Source organism: Armigeres subalbatus, chromosome 3 (assembly GCF_024139115.2).
Source record: "Armigeres subalbatus isolate Guangzhou_Male chromosome 3, GZ_Asu_2, whole genome shotgun sequence".
NCBI classification, from domain to species: Eukaryota; Metazoa; Arthropoda; class Insecta; order Diptera; family Culicidae; genus Armigeres; species Armigeres subalbatus.
The window spans coordinates 288880239-288897366 of NC_085141.1; the positions used below are offsets into that span (position 1 = coordinate 288880239).

Consider the following 17128-nt stretch of genomic DNA (forward strand, 5'->3'; position numbering starts at 1 on the left):
GAAATCGTTCGAAAGTTCCTCCGTAAGTTCCTTCGATGTCCCTCCAGAGATTCCCTACATAAATTCCACCGAAAGTCTATCAAGGAATTCCTCCAACGGTCCCTTCAAAAATTCCTTCGGAAGTGCCTTCAGGGATTCCACCGGAATAACCAAGACCACCAAGGCATTTCTTCGAAAGTTCTTCCAGAAATTCCTCCGGAACCACCGGAGTTTCGGAAGTTTATTCAGAAATTCCTCCGAAAGTTCCACCAGAAATTCCTCCAAAAGTGCTTCCAGGAATTTCGCTGGAAGTTCCTTCAGAATTCCTCCATTCCTCCAGAAATCCCTCCGGAAGTCCTTTCAAAAATTTCTCAGGGAAATCTCCAGGAAGCCCCTCCAAAAATATCTCCAGAAGTTCCGTCAGAAATTTCTCCAGAAGTCCCTCCAAGAATTCCTCCAAAATTTCCTCCAGAAAACTCCTCCAGAAATATCTCCAGAAGTTCCGTCAGAAATTTCTCCAGAAGTCCCTCCAAGAATTGATCCGAGAGTACCTCCAAAATTTCTCCAGGAATTCCTCCAAAAAATCCTCCCGGAAGATCCTCCAGGAATTCCTCCGGAAGATCCTCCAGGAATTTCTCCGGAAGTTCCTCCAGGAATTGCTCCGGAAGTTCCTCCAGGAATTGCTCCGAAAGTTCCTCCAGAAATTCCTCCGGAAGTTCCTCCAAGAATTCCTCCGGGAGAAAAATTTCTGGAAGAAACTCCTGGAGGATTTTCTGGAGACACTTCAGGAGAAATTCCTGGAGGAATTTTTAGAGGGACTTCTGGAGGAATTCCTGGATGAACTTCTGAAGGATTTGTTTGAGAAGTTCCTGAAGGAAAGTCAATCAAGAAATTCCTCCAACGGTCCCTTCAAAAATTCCTTCGGAAGTGCCTCCAGGGATTCCACCGGAATAACCAAGACCACCAAGGCATTTCTTCGAAAGTTCTTCCAGAAATTCCTCCGGAACCACCGGAGTTTCGGAAGTTTATTCAGAAATTCCTCCGAAAGTTCCACCAGAAATTCCTCCAAAAGTGCTTCCAGGAATTTCGCTGGAAGTTCCTTCAGAATTACTCCATTTCTCCAGAAATCCCTCCGGAAGTCCTTTCAAAAATTTCTCCTGGTTCCTCCTCCATTCTGGAGGAACTTCCGAACGAATTTATGGAGGAACTTCCGGAGGAATTCCTGGAGGAATTCCTGGAGGATCTTCCGGAGGAATTCCTGGAGGAGTTTTTGGAGGGACTCTCGAAAATGACATTTTCGAACAAAATCTATTAGCGGTGAACTCTAAATTCAAAGAAAAATCACTTTAACAAAGCAAAAATAAATTTTTAATACGACATTTTCGAACTTATGGCCTGTTCAACCGTATGTCTTGTTTGACCATGAAGTCTGATCGGCCAGATGGGTTAATAAAGTACTAAATTTTCATTTAGTGAACTTTCTTAATGATCTTTATGGTTGATACAAAAATTCAAATCAAATTTTGACCTTTGAGGGGAAAAAAAGTTTAATTAGTTTCAGATTTCAAAACCTTTGGGAACAATTATGTATCAATTTTTCCGTGTGATGTGTATATTTATGCAAAAACCTGCTTTTTAAGATTAATCGGTAACCTATGTGCTAAGCTCTCAAGTCATGCCTTTACGTACATTTCGCCCAGTGTTTCAGGTACCTGGCAGCAAACTTCGAAAGTTAACTTGTGGAAAAATCCCCGAAATGCAGATTATTCCCGGTCACGGAAAAAGAAAGAACGGCTAACATAAATTCGGCAATCGAACACGCCATTCGTTAATAAATAAATTGCCATGTTCTTGCAAAAAAAAACTCGTTGAACGGGTTCATTATTCTCAGTTGCTTTCGCAAACCTGAATCTCTGACCTTTTCTTCATCCGAGAGCCAGGGATGCCAAAATGGGTCCACCAGGAAGCGGGAATGGGGCTGCATCATTTCGCCTTAGCATTTTTGGCAAAATGAGGTAAGCACTGAAGCAGATTTCCATTTTGCATCATAAGAGCATCGCCCATATAACTCATTTGCATTAAAATTAGCAAAATGGCGATTGCCTTCAGATTGCGGAAGAGGAATCAAAAAATGTTGTCATTTGGCGTGACGTCAATGAAGGATCTTCGTCGGTGGAATGGACCGCATTAAGTTTGAATTTTATTCGGATTATAATCAAACGAACTAAATGGGAAAAATAGGAGAATTATGAATGTGGTTCCTGTGTATTCCGTTTTTTTGCTATTTTCATGTTCCTAAGATTTACAATCCATTGTTTCGATAGGACGCCCAGATAACTTAAACCCTTATCCAACCAACCATAAGTCATTACAGTCATTACGTTTATGCACATGCTCAATAGCTATGGAATTTGAATCTCTGCGTGATGCGGAATCTCCTGCTTCATTGAACTTCCGAAAAACAAACCGTGACTAAACTAATAAATAACTATCATCCATCTTCTTGAATTAAAAAAAACACCGGCCGGTCACCATCAAACCTCTTGAGTACATTAGTGCGGGATAAAACAAATTTAATAAAATTGTTTGCTTTGGTTTCATCTTTTGTTTTGTGTCCACATCCCAACCACAAGACGTTATTCGTCATTTTCTAATTGATGAACTCATGAGTCTGCAATAAATTAACGACATCGGGTGGGAAATTGGAGCGATCCTCTTGGCCCACCCCGTCATTAGGCTTCCGCGATGATGGAGGCAAATATTTTGTGCTGCACTCGAAAAAACAAAGCTGATGATGATGTGGATTAATTCAATATTTGTCAGTTCTGGAAAGTGCTTTGAGGCTCTCAGTCTCAAATTGACGTTAATCGTTCCGTTCTTATTCTATTGGGCACTTTGCGGAAATTTAAATCTTCGGGCTGGTTTATATGATCAGCTAAGTACCGATATCAATACTCAAACCAAACAGAACAGCTCGTATACGCTGTAATGGGTTTAACATTTATTACCGCTCTGTGAATTTCGTGCGACAACATTTTTCGCTGGCGCCGATGCTGGACGATGATGGCGGCAGTCTGCCAGCGCCACCACCATACCCAGTTCAGGGTCAGTGTCAAAAAATGAATGTATGTATCGTTTCGGTCGTTTGCATGAGCTTTGGGCCACTATGGGGGATCCCCATACAAGCGAGCGGTCAAAAATAAAATTGGACTTTTAAAGTGATTTTCCACTTAGTTTTAGCTGTGTATGGTCGAAATAGCATGAATATACAATTTCAACCCCCCTTTGGGGATCGTCTATGAATTACGTAATTATTTTTTCATAGGTTCGATTAACGTGACAAAGCAAACCTATTTGGGAAGTTGAAATTTCGTGCGTTTTCTTAAGGAGAAGGAAGGGGCTGTACAAAAACTAAGTTCAGCAATTTATGGACATTATGGCGGCGATCATGTTAAATGACATTAATTTCATGACATTCCGTGATATTTTTGTTCTCACTCTCATGCCTCACAATTTGTATTTAGAACAATTTGTTTGACAAAGTACTAGGATCTGAAGGATCATAAAGCATTAAATGTTAATCAAATAATCAGAATTGAAAATAACTTTTGAAAAAGGGTATTAGCAAATTAGAAATCGCAATCCCATGACATTTTTACGTGTACAAGTTATTCAAAAATGAGATTAATATATTCTCAAAAATGTGGACATTCATTGTGGAATGTAAGAATGCTCCATTCTTCCGAAAAGCAAAAGTCTTTTAATTTAAATAACAACACTATTTGAATTACTTTTGATTTGTTTTCATGATTTCTACAAGTTATATACAGCATCATTCTTTTTCTGTGTCAAGGTTTAAGTCTTCAATGATATTTTCTTCAATTCCATCAACGATGGAAGATGAGATAAATTCATCTAAAGTATTAGAAGATAAAGAACTTTTGAAAATCTTCAAATATTACAAAATTACGCATGGCATAAGAATAACTAAGTGAAAAATTTTTTTCCAACGTCTCCTCGTTATCCAAATCGAGCTTAAAATGGTTCTGATTCATGTAAGGCACGAAGGAAAATGTCAACATTTGCCTCTCTTGATCATTTTCTTGCATTATGAGTTCTAAATTTCTTCAACTGTTTATATTGACTTTCCGCTGGTTGTTCAGCCAGTGAACCTCAAAGTGTAGATGAGTGAATAAATATTTCCCTACCATTAGCCAGACATTCATGAACACTAGCAGGAATTTCATACGCTCCGTTCTAACTAAGATATTGTTCGTCTTTACTTTTGCAATAAACATGTCGGGAATTATTGATTCCAGGAGATTTATAAATATTTACATATTATGAAATCTCATATTTAGTTCTCCATCAGTAGCTAATGAATAGCTCAGAAAATTAGGTTTAGAGAATGACTCAAACCACTCAAGCCCCAAACGCATTTCAGCGGAATGGCGACGGAAACGGTAAAATTTGACAGGAAATATATGAGCGAACTGTTAAATCCTTCCGTTACCGTTGTGCTGCATTGCATTGGGGGTTTTATTCATTTACTCCTTTGAAAAGTTAATTAAATGAGCTCAAATGGTTATAAATAAAGTCGAAGTTATTACCAATAAATGTATTTTGACCATACCCTTTGAGCGCATAGTTCAGTCTGACCCATTTTCAATAGGAAACGATGGGACTAGATTTCCCGTCGAATGAAACTTGTTGCGAGAAAATCGGACACAAATAAGTGTCTAAATGGCGATTGCGTTCTTTTGCGCACATACATACAGACGCGCATGCACACACATACAGACATCACCTCAATTCTTCGCGCTGAGTTAGTTGATATATACCACTAGGGGTCTCCGGGCCTTCTATCAAACATTCGTTTTTGGAATGAGCATTAACCTTGGAGTACGAGAGAGGCAAAACACGGTAAAAAAACAAATGAAAAAAAAATCAGAGTGACTTAACTCTGTTAATTGCAAATACTGGCAAGAAATTCTTTCGGGACATTTTAGTCGAAGCTTTGTCCTTGATGTGTATCATAAAAGAACCCGGGGATTCCTGAGGAAAAAAAAGTTCTTCACTATCAAAGTTGAAAATAGCGTCGTTTTTGGAAAAAATATTGCTTCCGCATTTTTTCAATTTTTTCACAGTGTAACCATTAGTTTTTGCACACCATTTAAAAGCTTATACAAAAACCTTTGTAATGATGTATTAACATTGAAGAAAAAACATTTAAAAAATATTTCAATAAATAGTTGAAAATAAAATATTTTTTCTGAAAATTTGCTAACTTTTTTACCCATTTCTGACTTTGCCACCTTATATCTTTGGAACTAGTGCACCTAGAGACTTCAAATTCAGAATTTCTCTTAATTAGAGTATTGACAATGGAGAGAAAATATTTTAAAATAATTCGGAAGACATGACATTTTCGATTAATGACCGCCCGAAATCCTATAGTGCGGCATGCTCCACCGTAATGCTATATTTGTAAATACCGAACCAACAGCCCACACGTTTTGTCATCATTTGTGGGTTAAGGTGAAGAGGAAACATTCGTTTGGTAACGTTTCGCACATCAACCGACAGCACGACGGACGATCAACCGAAGACGTCGACGGTCAATTTGCAGAAAGCTATGGCAACAAATTTTTCGTAGTTGCAGACGTCGCCACATCCACTGTTAGAGCCCAATTTTCGAGCATCTTCTCCGCAATGGTATGTGGCGAAATGAGATGAGTACGTCCGAGCCCGATGATAGCCACCGTTAATGAGTTGGCTTTCTGTTGAAGGTCATAAACTCGTGGTCGTCGGCGGTTAGTTTATGTCTCGATCTTACCAAGCGTGAACTTCATAAGTGGATCAGTTTACAACATCGACCTCGTGCCAACATGGAATATGACATGTTTGAAAATTTTGGTTTAGTTTTGGAGCATTGCATTGTTTACTTTAGGTAAGTTTATTGTGTCGTCAATCACTAATAAAAAGTTCAATAATGAACTATTTAGGTTTGGAGAAAAATCAAAATCGCGAGAGAAAGACGCCGGAACAAAAAACGGTTCCACAGTGGCGACAAAAAGGTGGCATGTCATCCGTTTTCTGATTTCGTACTGAACAATATTGTCTGTTTGTTTATGTTCATGCGAATGCAGTCGATCATCGAGTCAAGCCCCGACAGCCCAGCAACCAACATACCGGATAAGCGGAGGCTCTTCCTCGGTGGAAACTGGTCTGATTTACAGCATGTGAAACAAGTTTCAGAAACCAAATGTTATATGGTTATGTAAATTAGATCCAACTGAGCAAAAATTATGCAATTTCAGGAGGGTATATCGCGAAATGCCATCGAACGTGCGATACAGAAATCATCCGTAACAACGGCACAAAATACATCGAACTAAACATTTCCCTCACAGTCGCAACCACATGCGAACAAACCTTGTCCAGCAACAAAACCTGTTCTATTCCCAAAATCGGGCTCCCCGGTGTCTATTTCATGTAAAACAAAGAAATTGACAACGTTAGTAAATGTCGTTTCGCAGACGAAATGGATCCAGTAGCAGTCGTCCAGGTGTCTGGCCCTATTCCATCATTAGCCTACGCTGAAGTGAAGAATCGTAGCAATAACTTATTTATTTATGATCATTTCACGTGGTCCGATGCCAATCGGAACGGAAATTTACCACCATTCCTAACCATATGCCGGGTGAACGAGCGAACTCGACTGACCATTCAACCTCTTCGCAGGTTCCCACCTGTGCGGTATGGCACGACCGATAATTTATGCAAATTGAGTATCACAAAGAATAGCAGATAAAGTCAAATGTATATTTCGGAGAAATCTTACGCCTTTCAGGGGCATTTAATTTAAGGTACAGTCGGAACTCACAAAGTCATTAATTTATTTATAAGTTTTTCCTTGCTGCGGCCTTTCTTATATTTATAAGAATGAAGTTTGAAACGTGAAAATCACAGACTGCAACCCCAGATATAAAACCTGCCCTTTCGGAACCGGAAATTTATGGACGACATTTCATTCAGAATGGTTAATAGCCCAAGTAGTCCTTGGACAGAAATGACCTCAATGAAGATTTTCTTTGAGTGCAATATTTACAACATTCGAAACGTACTTTTTAAATCTTAGAGTAAATTTGCATTGTTTAGTTTTAGTTTACTTCGTTACTTCCAGGCTTTTCTTAGCGTATTGGTAAGATGCGTAGCTATAAAGCAATACCATACTAGAGGTGGGTGGTTCAACTGCCGGTCAGATCTAAAAAAATACGGGTTGAGTCCTCGAGTTAAGTTGTTTTTGGATGTTTTGTTTTAGGATGTTTTTGGGTGGAAAACAATCTCTTGGCACTCTAAGTATAGTGTATCCATTGTACTTGCCGCACAAGACACATACTCATGCAATGGTGAACGTAGAAGAGCTTTCAATTAATAACTAAGGAAATGCCAATAGAATACTAAGTTCAAAAGCCGGCCGAGTCCCAGTTGAAACGGGACTGGTTGAAAATCTTCTCGGCTTTCCTGACCATCATCGTCCTAACCTCATAATTTACTAATGTAAAAATGGTGACTTGAAAATCTGGCAGTATTAATAACTATGGAATCTCAAGCAGAGGTGAAGGATTTCTTGTCCGGAAATTGCCAGCTCGATTCCTGGTCCGATCTATGATGTTTTTGGGTGCGATTGACTAAGATGAAATGCCGGTCAAGTGCCAGTTGGAATGTACGGTTAACGACGACGAAGAAGAAGAGGAAGATAAAAAGAACAATCATATTATGGTTCATATGGTACCGTCCGCCATCTGTACCCCACCATAGATGTTACGCAGCACTTTCATTTCAAAACCTCTAAGCGCGTTGGTCCTCGCTATTCGATGGGAGCGTCTTGCGGAGTGTAAAGTATTACGCTTTCCAGCCACGATGCGTCGCCGAATTTCTCTACTGGTATCGTTTTCGTGAGCCCAAGTACACGTAACATCAACCACCTCGTTTTCGTCACCTATCGGTGGTGACTCGTGGTCGGTGACTCACGTTGACTTCTCACGAGCATTTTCCTATCATGTAATTCGTCTTCGACGTGTTGCGCATCAAACTATCGTAAGCAAGATGATTATTCTTCAATAGTGTTACTTCTAACTCGAAACTATCAGGAACATTATAATCATTTTATCGGCTAGTCATCGTTATTTGCACAGACCTATTAAAACTATCCTGAAATCATGACTCAAGGGCAGCAGGGACTATGTCCAAGGGCCAGCGCCATGGCGTGTGGTTGGCCAGGTTGGCCCCCGCCAAGGGCTACAAAGTGATTCAGATTTAAGCGATCCGACGATTTCCTCGGTAATCAACGATTCCTTAATCAACCGTTTGACCAGTATCCGGAGAGCCATTTTCCTTTTCTTTTCGCTGTGGAGCGTTTCCCTCAATTTAGGAAATTTGTGCCATCGCCTTCACTGTTTTTTAAACACTTGATTGACGTATGAGGAAGTATAAGATAAGATCAGGAAATACAAATGGCAAGGAGCATGGAACAAGCTTCCGGGGAAGAAGCCCTACAAGGGGATTTTTCAATACGCTAAAGGCGAAACACAGAGTAGACTGTAAAAAATATACACGAATGTAGTGACAGAGAGTTTGTGTGAATTTGAGATAAATTAACTCATTTTACACAGACAAACTATTTGACTATTGTGACATTTCGGATTCCATTGAACCAGAAACTTGTATGGGTGAAAATACAAAGTGAAGACGTTAAATATTCGATGGGTATTGATAATATGAGTTTTATTGTTTCCCTAAGGTCTATATAAACTGGTTAAGCCTTAAATGAAGAGCTTTAAGGTGGTTATACAACGAAGCCACAAATCGGCCATCTTGGAAACCACATGCTTTTTCTAGTGATTTTTCAAGAGCACGAATTGAGAGAACCACAGCGCCCATGGGGATGAAACATCGGTAGATCGTTTGCTTACTCATGCTAAGCAATCGACTTTAATTTTAGTATTGTACAAAAATTATTACGCTGGACTTGAACATTTGATAATAGGAATAGAATACCGAGTGGTGAATTTGAAATTCACCACATGGCTTGATTGTATAATCACCTCAAATGATGGAAACTGATTTACTTCAAAGTTGAATTTTTTTGGTCCAAGCAATTTTACCAGTGCCACCAAATTACCGACAGACCCGATGGCTATTCTGGCCATTGATCAACCCACTCTAGACTTGGTTTTTTTACACGACTAGGTCCAATCGACCATCTACCAATTCAGTCCAGAGTTGAATTTTATTGAAATTCCTATAGTTCCTTCAAACTACCGACGGATTTTTTTGTGCAGCATCCGCTCATTGCTGGATCAAATTTTTGGTTTCTGCGTGCCGCATGCCTACCACGAAGGTAGGGTATCCAAGCATGGTTTGAACCAAATGGCAGGTATCAGATGAGCCGGCAAAACAAAATTCAGATGTTTCATTATATAAACATCTTACAACTGCGAACTCTAGTTTATATGGAAGCTTAGTTCATTGCCTTCAAAAAACATCCTGGGTTCACATATTTATGCTTAGTTTCATTGAAAAAACTTAATAATTACAAAACTTAGATTCGTACCATGGTTTGAACTACACTATTCATGGTTTGAACTAAATTCGTACCATGGTTTGAACTACTGGCAGCCGCTCCTAAATATAATACTAATTACATGCCTGAAACGCTGAAGAAACCTATAGAAAAGCAAATTTGTTTTACTATTCATCTTATCGCATTAGATTTATTATTATTATTATAGAGTTTTGGCACTTCCTCATCAAGCGTGCTGGGAATTTTCACCTACCCCGGGCAATCTGAATGCCAAAGGGGATTAGGCTCTGTGGATCTCATTCGCCGGTTGACTTAAAATCCTATAATAAACGTTTGCACCGGATGTATTAGTTATGGTGGTTCAGGAATCTTCTTACGATGCTACAAGTTCCAAGAACCACTGTTTTTTGGATGCTATGGAGGTTATGAGATAGTTCCAGCTCTCTTAAGGATCTCAGAAGAGATTTCGAACGATTCCGGTTACTGAGATAACAACCGGAATTATACGCACGTCCTCCAGGTGCCACATCTGCTTCAACTCCTCCGCCAAGTCGTGGTACTTCGTTATCTTGTTGGAGAATGTTGTTTGGACATTATGGTCTAGCGCAGGGCTGCCCAACGTACGGCCCGCGGGCCGGATGCGGCCCTTGGCTCCATTTTCTGTGGCCCGCGGCGTGTGAGGAAAAATACTTCATAACCGGCCCAAAAGATTTTGTGTCTGGCTCGGGAAGCTCCTTCTTATTATTTATTGAAAAAAAAAGTAATTTATTACTAATTCAAAAAAAAAATTCTGGAAATACAAATGAAACCTTTCCAGGACGGAAAACTTGTTAGGGAATGCATATGGGCTGTTGTTGATATGGTGTGCTCTTAAGAAAAAGCCTCATTCAGTAGTATTTATTTATCGTAAAGCATTAGAGTTTTCACAAAAGGCTTGAAAACTACGTTCCATGAAAAAGCCACCTGCTTCTGAATCTGCCTGCTTACCTGATATAGACATGAGGAAAGCTATTGAGACCTGTATGGAGGAGCTTGAAAATCTTCTTGGAAAACTTAAGGCCTAACAACTGACAGAGCTCCGGCAATGACGGGAAAGAACACGGGCGTTGTGACAGCTGAAAATCAAAGAATTTTTGTTTATCTGTTAATTGATTGTTAATCAGTCACAAAAGTTAATTTGTTTTATTTCTCTGCACATTGAATTTATCACAAAAAATATTTATGTGAAAAAACGATCAATATTCGTGATGTAGCGACGAACCAACTTAACCTCCAAAATATTAAAAAAAGTGATCGACTGGAAGATTTGCTCTGGATTTTTTTTTGCTTTTTCAGTCCCATGTATTCAAAACTCAGCGTTTTGAGTACATGAGACTGAGGAAGCCAAAAAATCCTCCAAATTATGTTGACGAAAATTGAAGCATAACACCAATGCCCAGGCTGCATGATTCTGAATGGGTGAGTGGCTTGGCCTTTATAGTAGCTGTCACCAAACATCTCAATGACTTTAACATAAAGCTGCAAATCAGGTATCATCACGTCGAACTTTTATTATCCAACATGCAAACTATTGTAACAATTGGTTGTCGAAAATTTATACATCTCTTCAATCCTGTAGAAAACAGTCGAAGCCTTTCAACAAAAATATTCAAGCCTATTCGCTATTTTTTTAGAACACAGTTCCTCAACATCGTTTATTGATGTGAATAATATGTTTGGAATGTTTCAAATTGAGGTAAATGACCTCCAAAGCGCACGCAAAAAAAGCGTTCCCGAATCCATGAACCAGCAAAAATACACCGTGCTTTAATTCATGGATTCGGGAGCATAAGTCACGTTTTTCAGAACGTTTCAGAAAACGTGACTGTATTCCCGATTCCGTGACTGTTGTTCCTGAAAAAATTAGTTCACGAATTCATGAATGCTTTTTTTGCGTGCATGCTTAAATTAAAATTTCAGAAAGATACATCTTTCGTAAGATATTTTCTTTTCTCAGAAGTACATATCCATTGAACAACTCTAATCAATAATGAAAACAGAAAAAAAGTAATTGTTGATCTTTATTATGTGCTTGCGAAATTCGATCACCGATTGCGAAATCAATATGCGTCGAGTATTGGAAGGAGGCCAACAATTCCATGATAAAGATAAAGATAAAGAAAATAAGCACACCAAAAAATGTTAAAACGGAATTGAATCGTGCTTAGTTTTTCTTCAAAACAATCTAAGTCATTCTGAAAAAAAAAAAAAATATTTTGGTTATTTTGAAAATGTATAAAAAATATGTACCGAATATTCTCTGGCCCGCCAGCAAGTGGCCATTTTGAAAAATGGCCCGTGGCTTGAAAAGGTTGGGCAGGCCTGGTCTAGCGGTACAGCAATGTCGATGAGGGTTACCCGCTTCATCCTTTTGTCGTAGACCACAATATCGGGCCGATTGGCACGAATGAGGACATCCGTTATGATCTCGCGATCCCAGTACAGCTTCACGAAACTATTTTCCAGAACCGGGACAGGCACATATTTGTAGTGGGCGACAAACTGGTTAACCAAGTTGTGCTTTAAAGCAAGCTGTTGGTGCACAATCTTGGCTACTTCGTTATGACGACCGAGATAGGCTGAATCAGCTAAGGCTGAACACCCGGACACGATATGTTCGATCGTCTCTCCTACTAAATTGCACTTCCTGCAGCGGTCCTCCACGTTTTCGTGCAATATATAGTGCTGATAGTTCTTCGTCGCAATTACCCGGTCCTGGATGGCTACCATGAATCCTTCTGTTTCCGAGAAGAGTTCACCCCGCACCAGCCACGTATTCGACGCCGCTTTGTCGATATATTCCAGCTCCAGTTGATGGGGGTGCGTCCCATGCAACTCCTTCTGCTTCCACGATGCGATCATCTCGTCGACAGATTTGATGTCGCTATTCAGCTGATAGTCCTCCTGCGCCAGATGCAGGGCACAGAATCCGTGATCAGCTTCACACACACAGCGCGATAGATTTCGTGGCGGTTCTGGCTTTCCACGAAGTATCTTCGCAACTGCTGGATCTGGGAAACACACAGTGTTTGTATATCGGTGACGCCTCTTCCTCCTACTGTACGTGGCAGGGTGACTCTCTCAATGGACGATTTTGGATGGCGCATGCGATGCTTAGTGAACGCCACTCGTACTGCTCGTTCTAACGCCTCCAAGTCAGTCTTGGTCCACTTCACCACCCCGAAACTGTATGTCAACAAGGGCACAGCAAACGTGTTTATCGCCTTCACCTTGTTGCCGGCCGACAAGTGGCTCTTCAAAATACCGTTGACACCGTGTAAGAACTTTTCCTGCAGCTCTTTCTTGATCGTCGTTGATTGATTATTATTATTATGGATCCTGTACACCTCCGGTGGTGCAAAGGGCCGACTTGAAATATCTCCATCCTGAGCGTTGCCCGGCTATCGCTTTGACCTGTTGCCAGGTTAGATTTCGGTCGATTTTTTTTCTTTATGAAGGCTTCGCCGCCATGCGCCTCTGGGTCTGCCTCTGCTGCGATGTCCCGCTGGGTTCCAGTCTAATGCTTATTTACAGATTTCGTTTCCGCCCCTACGTAGAGTGTGGCCGACCCAGCCCCACTTCCGATCCAGAATTTCTGTTGTGAGGCCACCAGGCCCGAATTATATACCGCAGGCATCTGTTAATGAACACCTGCAGCCGTTGAGTGTTCTCCACTGATACACACCATGTTTCGCTATCGTATAACAGCACAGATTTCTCGTTAGAGTTGAAAATTCGTATTTTGGTGCGTTCACTTATCTGCCTGTTTTTCCAGATATTTCTTAAACTCGCAAAGGCAGCCCTTGCTTTCTTGATCCGTGCGCCTATGTCGATCTTGGTACCGCCGTCTGACGCCATTTGGCTACAAACATATTGGAACATTGTCCACTGGTTGCCCGGCTACTGTGAAACTGGAAGGAGTCACCGTGTTTACATCCAACGATTTGGTTTTGTTGACGTTGATGACTAAACCTGCCGAGGAGGAGCGCTCGGCAAGGTCGTTGAGCTTACTCTGCATATCAGAGCGCCGTTGCGCGAGGAGTGCAACATCATCCGCCAATTCGAAGTCATTTAGGTGCTCCATGGTTATAGGCTGCCATAACAGCCCGCGGTTTGGTTCACGGTCAATCGAATCTACCAGAATCTCGTCGATTACGATGATGAACAGTAACGGTGATAGAATACATCCTTGCCTCACACCAGCTACGACCCGGATAGGGTCGGACAGGACCCCTTTGTGCAGCACTTCACACGAAAAGGCCTCGTACTGTGCTTCGATGAGGCCGATGATTTTCTCGAAACCCCCTTGCGTCTCAGGGCGCCCCACATATTCTCGTGATTGAGACGGTCGAAAGCTTTTTCGTAGTCAATGAATAGCAAGTAAAGGGACTCTTGGAATTCGTTGACCTGCTCCAGAATAAGGCGGAGCATGACAAAATGGTCCACACAGGAACTTCCGGCACGTAATCCGGCTTGTTGCCAACGGAGAGTCGCATCGATCTTCTCCTGAATCCGGGCTAGGATAATTTTGCACAGAACTTTGAGAACGGTACACAGCAACATAATGCCTCGCCAGTTATCGCATACAGTCAGGTCACCCTTTTTTGGCACCTTCACTAAGATACCTTGCATCCAGTCGACCGGAAAAGTTGCGGTGTCCCAGATATTACGAAATAAACGATGCAGTAGTTAAGCGGATGTCATGGGGTCAGCTTTGAGCATCTCGGCTGATATGCAGTCGACCCCTGGGGCTTTATTCGATTTCATGCTTAGGATGGCTGTTTGAATCTCTAGCAGTGATGGAAGTTGTTCGAAGTGCTCGAACCAGCGTTTCAGCTGGTCAGTTGGGTCGGTCAATAACTGATCATTCGCGTCTTTCACAGGCATCATTGCATTCATCTTCGCCCCACTTAATCGTCGTGAGATATCGTAGATGAGGCGAATGTCCCCGGTTGCGGTGGCTCTCTCTCCTTCGTCGGCCAGAGAGTCTGCCCACGCTCGCTTGTCCCGTCGACATGAGCGTTTTACTTCCTTCTCAAGAGCCGCGTATCGTTGACGGGCTAAGACTTTGGCTCCTCTGGTTTTCGATCGCTCTATCGCGGCTTTGGCTTCTCTTCGCTCCTCTATCTTGCTCCAGGTCTCATCGGTGATCCATTGTTTTCTCTGGGTGCGTAGTTCGCCCAGATTGTTCTCGCTGGTGGCGAAGAAGGCATTCTTGATGGCGGTCCATTGGTCTTCCACGCTGTCACCTTCCGGAATATCTACAGCACGCGTCTCCAGTTCTTCAACGAAGGACCGTTTCACTGTGGCATCTTCCAGTCGGCGTGTGTTGAATCGTCGTCCAACTTTTTCCTCCTGCCGACGAATCCGCGCAATGCGCAGGCGTATTTCGCCGATGAGGAGGTGATGGTCAGACGCGATATCGGCACTATGTTTATTCCGTACATCAAGAAGGCTCCGTTTCCATTTTCAGCTGATGCAGATGTGGTCGATTTGATTTTCTATAAAGCCGTCATGGGAGACCCACGTGACCTTGTGAACCGGTCGATGAGGGAAGAGCGATCACCATGTCGTTATTACACAAAATTCTGCGAACTGCTCTCCGTTTTCACTCATTTCTCCGAGACCATGGCGTCCCATAATGCGCTCATGGTTCGAGTTGTCGGATCCGATCTTCGCATTGAAGTTACCCAAATAGATCTTGATATCACCCTTCGGAATTCTATCTACGATGGCATTGAGCTGACTGTAGAAGTTCTCTTTGTCTTGCCGATCGGCAGCATCGGTTGACGCATAACATTGGATTATAGTAATGTTTCGGACCCGTGTTCTAAATCTGGCAACGATTATCCTTTCACTTATAGTTTCCCACTTCATAAGCGCAGAGTGTGCCTGAGCGCTTAGTAGGAAGCCAACTCCGCGATGCCGGGGAAAAGTTTGGCCAACGGACTTCACTCAGTCCTAGGATCTCAAGCTTCATGCGGCGTGCCTCATTGGCAAGTTGTGCCAATTTACCCTGCTGGGCTAGGGTTAAAACGTTCCATGTTCCTATTCATGTCCGTTGTTTCGCGCTAAGAGTCGTCGCCGTAAAGTCAGTCCGTATTCTTTCATTATCGGATTCTCGAACAAATTGATGTTTCGGGAACAGTAGGTTGTTGGCCCAAGGTTCCCTATCCACCGGGATGGGTCTGCCATCCTATGAATAGCTTCCGGGGAATAGCATTTCATACTCAGCCGCTGGATGCCAGAACAGACGCTGTTGGAGCCGCACCTCATTGGTGGACAGAGGCTCGATCAGTCGGGTCAAATTTGTTTAAAGTCCCACCCAACACCAGGACTAGGCTAGTGCGGTTTGAGCGGCACACGGTCGCTTTGATAGGGCCTGCTTGGGGACACATGCAGCTTTTTATAGAAGTTCAACAGAGCCCACTGTCGAACCCCACCACATCCTAGGCAGACCGCACAAGACGCACCCTCTCACTCTACCTGATGCCAACACATCATCTATTCATCGACTCGGCTATGTAATGCTATGTAATGCAATAATTGGCCATTTTCAAACCCCTTCCCTCCTCTGTCACACTTTTTGTATGAATCATTAAATTTTTTGTATGAATTGTCACACTTCGGGCAACCCTCCTTCCCCCTTTGAGCGTTACGTAATTTATGGATGCTCCCTAAGGCCCTTTTGGAAAGTTAGGCGAAAAATTGTTTGATTAAGTAGGGACAGTAATATAAGGTCTTAAAAACGGTTCTGTCCCGTTAAATACAGTACGTATTTAAGGTTAATTGGCAAACACAATATGGATACATCTATGCCCAAGGAGTCGAGAATGTTTCCCACCTAAAAACATTCAATACCAAAGCGAGAACTGAGCTCGTTATCTACGAACTGTCAATCCTACGCAAGACTAATGGGTGTTCCACATCATATTGCATCACGGATCATCACATCATATTGCATTGTTTTGAATAAATGACCTTGGTCTTGTCTTAAAGACAATAAAATATATTCCATAAGTAAGCTGAGGAAAGTCTTGGACAGGTTCATCTTTTTGTCCACATCCCTGACCGAAGCATTGGGATTCCGCTTAAAAGCTTTCACGGCACGCTCATAAATGATCACTAATAGAACATCCATTGGGGGGTCCCGTAGCGTAGTTGGCTACACGTTCCTCTTATAAGCGGACGGTCATGGGTTCTCGAGTCCCAGCCCCTTCACCATATTCTTGTCAATCGCCGTCTCACCGACACGGCTGCCCGATGACGACTAACAAAATTGTTCTTCTCGGAGGCATTCCTCCAACGTTACCCGAATAAATGGAAACCAAACATTGCAACGAGCAATTGGATAAACGATATGAACAAATAAACACTATGGACTCACGATGAGATCCGGCAATGATAACAATAATGAATATCTAAAAATAGATTATGTGCGGATTCTGTACAGCAGAGTACCACAGTAGATCATGGCAAAGTAGCAGTTAAGAAACACAGAATGCCTATTGATGAATCCAA

General features: G+C 41.9%; 1 protein-coding gene across 3 annotated transcripts in view; it reads left to right on the top strand.

The window, feature by feature from the left end:
- Positions 1-17128, top strand: part of LOC134224755 (fatty acyl-CoA reductase wat-like) — a 212264-nt gene that overhangs the window by 104920 nt on the left and 90216 nt on the right. Inside the window, exon 1 of one of the 3 annotated variants that reach the window (XM_062704312.1) lies at positions 5766-5929. The exons of the other annotated variants lie outside the window; for them this stretch is intronic. The gene's annotated coding sequence lies outside the window, so the exon portion shown is untranslated. Of the gene's footprint in view, positions 1-5765; positions 5930-17128 lie in introns of those variants that run through there. 3 annotated transcript variants of the gene reach the window in all.